Source organism: Humulus lupulus, chromosome 4, assembly GCF_963169125.1.
Source record: "Humulus lupulus chromosome 4, drHumLupu1.1, whole genome shotgun sequence".
NCBI classification, from domain to species: domain Eukaryota; kingdom Viridiplantae; phylum Streptophyta; class Magnoliopsida; order Rosales; family Cannabaceae; genus Humulus; species Humulus lupulus.
Genome location: NC_084796.1, coordinates 247,843,155 through 247,851,480, shown reverse-complemented (window position 1 = coordinate 247,851,480; position 8,326 = coordinate 247,843,155). Strand labels below are relative to the sequence as shown.

The 8,326-nt window shown below is 33.5% G+C and overlaps 1 pseudogene; it reads left to right on the top strand.

Moving 5' to 3' along the window:
* The first annotated feature begins 245 nt into the window (after window positions 1–245).
* LOC133833153 (loganic acid O-methyltransferase-like) lies at window positions 246–2,298 on the top strand (annotated as a pseudogene).
* The last annotated feature ends 6,028 nt before the right edge of the window (window positions 2,299–8,326 follow it).

Here is an 8,326-nt window from a genome sequence, read left to right as displayed (position 1 = left end):
GTAGGTATGGGACTACACAGTTGAAGAGGGCTTAAATGGATTGATGGGTACTACCTATATTAGGAAGGTGCATCTTCTTTTCGGTAGCCCATCACTTGAGAACTCCATGGTGGCCTGGAGTAATCTAGGGATGGGTGACCTCTTGGGAAGTTTTCCCAGGAAGTGTGCGAGTGAGGACAAAGCACGCTGAAAAGACTTGTCTTGGTTTGTAGGGCTAGTCGTCATTCCAGAACGCAGCCATAGTGATGTGGGGCGTCACAGGCACCTTGGACTATGGTATTCACTTGCAGCCGTGCTCATCTCTCACTCTTACAGGATATTGTGATGCTGATTGGGCATCAGATCCTGAAGACCACAGATCAACAACTGGATTTTGCATTTATCTTGGCTCCAATCTGATGTCTTGGAGCATAAAGAAGCAGAAAATTGTCGCTAGATCCAGCACTGAGACTAAATATCGCAGTTTAGCACACGGCACTGTAGAACTGCTTTGGTTGCAATCTCTTCTTACTGAAGTTGGCCTTTCCTAGATTCCTCTTCCCACGATTTGGTGTGACAATCAAAGTACAGTGCTTATGTCTGCCAACCCAGTTCTGCACAGTCGCACTAAGCATATTGAATTGGATTTGTATTTTTCAGAGAAAGGATCCTCAACAACAAATTGCGAGTTAGACACATCCCTGCTCATATGCAGATTGCTGATGTACTTACCAAACCCCTCTCTTCCTCACAGTTTATACTTTTAAGAGGCAAACTGAGTCTGGTTTCCTTGTCCCAGCTTAGTTTGAGGGGGGGAGGGGGGCGGGGGGGGGGGGTGTTAGATAGACTATGTTAATTAGATCCATTCTGTTAAGACAGTTATTATAAAGTTGTGCTTGTAACTAATTCTATTAGTGCTCGACTCTATATCTTTATCACAACTTGTATATATTGGGTTTTTAGCTCATTCAATCAATGAAGTGAATCACTCTGTTTCTTCACTATGTTATTTTCTCAAACACTTCACAATATTAAATTATACCTCTCTCCATATACAAGATAATGTGGTGTTGGCCATCATATCATATGGTGGGCACCATACCAATATTCTTTCGTAAATTTATATGTAAGAGATAACCAATTTTCTCCACTCATTCTCAGAGAAGAGCTACAGAGGCTGCGAAAGAACTCATCAACAAATCAATATCAGAGAAACTTGACATCGAGACTCTTACTTCTTGTAAAACCTTTAAAATCGCTGACTTGGGCTGCTCAGTTGGGCCTAATACACTCTTAGCAGTGCAAACCATAATAGATGTCGTGGTTCACAAGTTTAAAAGCCAAAGAAAAACCAGTACTTCTCGTGATCACCTCCGTGAGTTTCAAGTGTTTTTCAACGATCAGGCTTCAAATGACTTTAACCAGATTTTCACATCTCTTCCTCCGAAAACTCAATACTTTGCGGCGGGGGTGCCCGGTTCATTCCACAGAAGATTATTTCCCAATGCTTCTCTTAATTTTGTTCACTCTTCATGTGATGTTCAATGGCTTTCTAGAGTTCCACCTGAGGTTTTGGACAAGAGCTCTCCTGCTTGGAACAAAGGGAAAGTTCACTACTCAAACTCCTCAACTGAAGTTGTCAAGGCTTTTGAAGCTCAGTATGCTAAGGACTTGGGCAACTTTCTAAATGTTAGAGCACAAGAGATTGTCCATGGAGGTTTGATGGCTCTTATTGTTCCAGGTCGCCCCAATGGAACACCTCACTCTGATGCTTATATCAACAAGGCATTTGAATTTGTTGACTCTTCTCTTATAGACATGGCCAAGAAGGTAAGGAATGAATGAAACGATTACTTGACAATCAAGTCAATATATATGTCTTTGATTACAAGGCCTAATTAATGATCCCTTTTTACTTTTTTCTTTGATTTTTGAAACAGGGCAAGATTAGTAATGAAAAGTTGGGTTCTTTTAACTTTCCAATTTATTATGCATCTCTCCATGAAGTGGAATCAGTTGTCAAACAAAATGGTTGGTTTAGCTTAGAGATAATGGAGAACCTACCTCACGAAAAGCCACAACCCAAAGTGATGTCAGTGACCCTTAGAGCTGGCCTTGAAGGAACCATAAAGGATCATTTTGGTGATGAGGTTGATATTGAAGAGCTATTTGATCTCTACTGTGCGAGAAGCTTGAAGAAGCCTTCTCTATCACTGAATCGTGTGAATCAGTGAGCCTCTTTGTCTTACTCAAACGAACACTAAATGTTAATAGATGAGTGTTGATCTGAGCTGTGCTTATCTTTTATACAATCTATTCTAGGATTTGATTGACTATAAAAATTTGCTATTTCATGGAATAATATGATATATGGACACTGTATTTTTGGCATAACACTGTAGTTTTTTGGAAGGATATTTATTTGAGTTAATTTGTTGAAAAAAATTGTTGGAATTAAAGTTGCTCTGAAGAAATGTTAACATAAGCACCTATGCCTATAGAGCTTATAAATTAATGTTTGTTTTCTCTCATTTATAAATAACTTGAATGATCAAATTGGCTCTATCACATAAGACAATTTGTCCATCCTTTGACATTAACTCACTCTTACATCATTTAATTAGTAGTAACCTGACCGTTGGGGATATAGTTGTATTCTACTGTGAGATTTTAACAATTCTAAGTTGTTGAAGTAACTAACACGTGGGAATAATTAATTTATGGATGCTAGAGAAACTTTTTCAGAAAAGTTTGTGAGTAAAAAATGATGAACTAAGTAATATAAGAAGATTGAGAAGTTTTTATTTTTTTTTTGTTATTATTCATAGAGTACTATTCATAGTGGGCCCCACAACAGGGCCCACATGGGTCCCTTAGTGGAGTTCACCCCATGGGTCCCACATGTTGATGCAGTAGTGATACAGTGATGACTTCAGCAAATACTATGCTTGATATTTTGAATATTTTATTATTTTACTATGCTTGATATTTTAAATATTTTATTATTTTACTATGCAGCATAGTAACTGTAAGAACGTCATAATCTAATACTTTGAAAATTGCTTACTGTAGAGTCCAAGAACTTTACTTAGCTAGTTAGATAGTAGTATTATAGTATTTATAGTATTATCTTTATAACTGTGGATTTTTGGTTCAAACCGGGAATTATTTGGACACTCATAGTAGTACTTGTAGATTTTCTAAGTTTAACCTATAGTTTAAGAATATTAATTTTAACCTATGGTTTGATTAATATGACTGATATTAAGGATAATATTTATTATACTATAAGGTTTAGATAAGAACCAATAGGATTTTAAGCACATGTTATGTATGGGTAATTAAGGATTAAGTATTTTGAGGATTAAATTTAATAAGGGTAAAGTTTGAATGCTCTAAGGTCAGTCAGCAGCTTTGAATACGTTTGAGGGCTTAGTCAAGGTTGTTTACTCAATTTGAATTAAGCTAAAAATGTGTAATTTCGTGTTTAAATAATCAACGAATGTCGATATATCGCAGCTATAGGGGCGATATATCGCAGCACGTAGATACGGAAAACAAAAAACGATGCACGTTTGCCTCGGGCATAATGGTCCAGGCGATATATCGCCTATAGGGGGCGATATATCGCCTCCTTCAGCTTATTTTGAAAAGTTTTGAAATCGTTTTCCATTCAGCCCTTCAACCTCTTGATAATTCCAGCACCTTTTTGAACGAGTCTTCAGCCTCTGCTGAACGATTATTCAAATTATTTTCACCTAAAAAGCCATTATTTTTATTCAAGTTAAATTAAGATCCTTTCATTCCTAAACTCTATAAATAGGACCTAGTACCCATCCATTATTCATCTTTTGCTCTAAGTTCAGAGGCTGCAAGTTGCTAGGTGTAATGACCCACTACTCTAGACTTTTGGACCATTAACGAAACTATACATACAAATCCTTAATAAAACTTACATTTTGCGAAAATACCATAAATTTATTAGAAACTTGTAGAAATAAAAATTACTCTCATAAAACATCAAGTAGGATATGGGACACTTTTTAGGACACTTTTTTAGGGCACTCACCTAGATGCAAGCCCTAAAAACAGCTCCTGGACATTTTAGGACACCCATTGAGAGTTCTTAAAGAATTTCTTTTAGGATACACGGTGCGAGCCTTAAAAATTGACATGTGTCCTAAAACTTTTATTTTTTTTAACAAAAGTTCTTGGACTTTTTAGGACACTCATTGAGAGTCCTTAAATAAATATTTTAGGACTCGCAATGAGTGTCCTTAAAAAATAATAATAAATAAATATATTTTATATAAATATATTCCTAAGAAACTTATTAATTAATAATTAAAAATCAGTTTTTTATTAATTAATTAAATAAGAAAATTTAAATTAAAAAGAAAAACCAAATCCCTAAAACCCCATTTCTTTAGGATTCCCTATCAGCTCTCTCTCTCTCTTGCGTGCCTCACCTTCTCCAAGCCTGACCGTCGTCGTACCAGTCTCTGGCGATGACACGCGCCGCACAGGCGGCTTCGCAAGCATCTGAAACCCCTAGCCCCTAGCTCTCCTCCACACTCTGTAAGGACCCGACTAATCAAAGACATCAGACCATTAAAAACTACTAAGCATAACTACTATTTTGGAATACATACATAAAATAATATAACTTTATTATAAAAATACAAAATACGGTACGGGATCCCATTGTTCAATACATAAAAACATAAAGAAAACATAATCTTTAATTAATTGTCCAAAACTATATGCGGAAAATAAATACATAAATTAAAGACTTAAAATAACTTTATCCTCGATCTTTCAGCAGTTTATTCAATCAGTCCATCCCTAATACACATGTCAAGCTGCCACGAATCCGACCCGCCTTCCATGCTCATTTTCCTGCACCATCTAAAATTAAAGGAATGAGCCTAATCCCCATCAAGGAAAATCTATTAAAAACATATATTATAAATCATAAGACTATATCATAAAACATATACTATAAAATATATGACGAAAAACGTATATCATATAGGACTACAATATTAAGGGCCATTAACTCATTACCGTGGCATGTGATAAAACAATCTAGGTCCTCAGAGTACTAATCGAGGTAGGTTATATCACAAAATAGTATATGATAACCCATCTAGGTCCTCAATCTACTAATCGAGGTAGGGTAAATCATAACTCTACTCCATGATAATGATAAAAAACCTTGGAATTTGCTATCTAAGCAACTATAAGTCCCAAGTGACTACAAAATAATTATACATATATACATAGCACATAGCATATCATTATATATAAACATATCATAACACATATAATCTAACCTATTTTCCTTACCTTAAGTGGGAGAGAAAAAGAAAGAGAAGAGATTGCTTGCTATAAAAACATCCAATCAACCTTAAACACAACATAAGATATTTATATGAGAGCCTTATAATAAAACTATACTTTCAAGAATTTTCTAAACCTCATAAAATCATACAGTTACTCCAAGACCGTTACTATGGACTTTAAACAGTGATTAACTTGCCAAACGAGTCATTTAGTTATAAATGTGCATCTATGTAAAAACCTCCTTTCTTAACATACATATATATAGTGTAAAACAAAGTTTAACCTGAATAGACAATATTGAAATTATGAATTTACAAAAAAAAAAAACTTTATTAAACAATACATAAACTAATGTTCATAGCTTCAAACCATACAATACTCACAATTAAATAAAAACTTTATCTCACATGCAAATCTTAATACTTTTATAAATAATTTTTGTGGCGTTACTACACCTTAACGTAGAACTATAGATGTGTCCAACCGATAAATTTAAAAGCTTTATGTAAATTACAAAGTTCACGAAATACTTTTAAAGCTTCATGTAAATTATAAAGTTCACAAAATACTTTTTATGAAATATAAATATAAAATTAAGTTTCTCGTTTATTTATAATATAGCATAGCAGAACTCCACTCCCTTCAGGTCAGCCCCATATCTACAGTCATGTTGGCTCCACGTATACTCCTCAACGATTTATATTTGGGGCATCTTACATACAATACAAAACATTATTTGATGAACTAAGGCTCAATAAGTAGAATAACTACCTCATATGCATTAAAATAAATGTGCAACATGTTATGTATTTTCTTTCTTTCACTTTCCTTTCTTTTGGGCCCTAAAGAATGTTGCTGCCAACATTACTTAGGGAATCACATTCCCACCTGAACATAAACATGATAATAGGGAATTTATCCTTCATAAACCTTCATTATATAGAGAAGTACGTCTCCCTTATTACATTTTTGGGACATAGGTCTCCTAAGCAGCACCTTTACTTTAACGCTTTAAATAACTTGTTTTTGAACATTAAGCGGGCTTATGCATAATAAATATAACATTATTGAAAATGACTTATGCATAAAAAAATATGGCAGAATAACATGTAAAGCATATAAATGCACATAAGATACATAAAAAACTTATATTGTAGATGAGGATTCTAGTTACCTTGCGTCCTGATAAAACAACCAAAATTGTTACCTTCCTAATAAAAACACAAACTATTAACTTACATAAAATCTACATGATGTAATTTTAGCTTATAATTGTTATTTTTCCATTTTTCCTGTTTTATAATTTATTTTATGTCCAGGCGTATGGTCATACTATAGTTATCCATGGCAAGCTTCTAAAAGTTGTGGTCAATGGTCATACGGAAATGTCCAGGTTATAATACTTGTCCATAATAATAGGGAATAAGGTCATAAAAGTCCATAATAGTCCAAAGTGTGACCATAGCCTATATAAGTTTAGTATTGTAATGACACATAAAAAAAATAGTTTATATTTCAATTTTGGCATTGTAAATGTAGAGTCCAAGAAATTTACTTAGCTAGTTAAATAGTAGTAGTAATAGTAATAGCTAGTAGTAGTTATAGTATTGTTTATTACTGTGGATTTTGGTTCAAGCCGGGATTTAGTTGGCAACTCATAGCAATAGTTATGGATTTTATAATTTTAACCTATAGTTTAAGAATATTAATTATAACATAAGGTTTGATTAATATTGCTGGTTATTAATATGATGATTATTATAACCTAAGGTTTAGATAGAGCCAATAAGAATATGACACTTGTCATGAGCATAGTTATTCCTAAGGTGTAGATAGAGCTAATAAGATTATGAAACTTGTCATATGCATGATTATTAAGGAATTATTATTTTAATAAGGGAAATATAAGACTTAGTCTTCACTAGAATCTGTTAGGAGCATGATATTTATTTAGATATTTAGACTCACAATTTTATTTAATTGTGGATTAGGTTGTTATTTAGATAATTAAATTGATTTTTTTTTTCGTAACTTTAGTGTACTGTAACTTCCAACCTATTTTTGACCCAGTTATGTTATGAAATTCGAAAAATAGTATTTCTATAAAGTTGTAGATAATTTAATTAGCTTTCTAACAGTATAAAGATATTTTAAATCGGAGTCCTACAGCTCTACATATGCTGATTTTACTGTAGGTTAGTTTAGAGTTACGAGATTTAGAAAGTTGGAAGTTAGGATTCTATTTTAAATTTAAATTTAAATTTGAATTATAATTAGAATATTTTTATTCCTAGAACTCTATAAATAGGACCTAGCACCAAGCTTTTTCATTCATTCTTCAAACATTGATCAGAGCCTTCTAGGTGCTAGTGAGACTATAGAGTGATAAACACTTGGGTTAGGGTTATAAGCTTTATCATTCTAAGCTTATTAGACACTTGGGAAGTAAGGTTCATAGAGTGTATTTCGGTTTCGAGGTGTAGTTCGGTCATATCAATTTCAAAGGTATTCCTATTCTTAGTTCCTTTTCTGTATTGTTTCATTAGTTCTTATAGTTTTTCTCTACTCAATTCCTAACCCAATCTTCTCTATTCTTGGTTAGGCATCTAAGTTCTTCGAACTTGAGATTTCTTGTTGGTAAGTATCTGCTCGATGGTTTAGTTCATTCCTCTTCATCTCTTTCTTTTAGAAAACTCACCTCTCTATTAATGGTTTTTAGGAGTGTTCCAAAATCCTGACCTTGTTCTCATCATCCCGGTATTTTGGTAAGGAAAATAGGCTAGATCTTGTATGTTTGTATGATATGTTATGTTTTCATGTTATGTTATGTTTAATATGTTATGATAAGTTTATGTTTTTATATGTTATATGTTATGATTTACCCTACCTCAAATATTAGACAGGGGACGTAGATGAGTTATCATACACTACATGTGATCTAACCTACCTCAACTATTAGACAGGGGACGTAGATGGTTTATCACATGTCATAACGGCCATT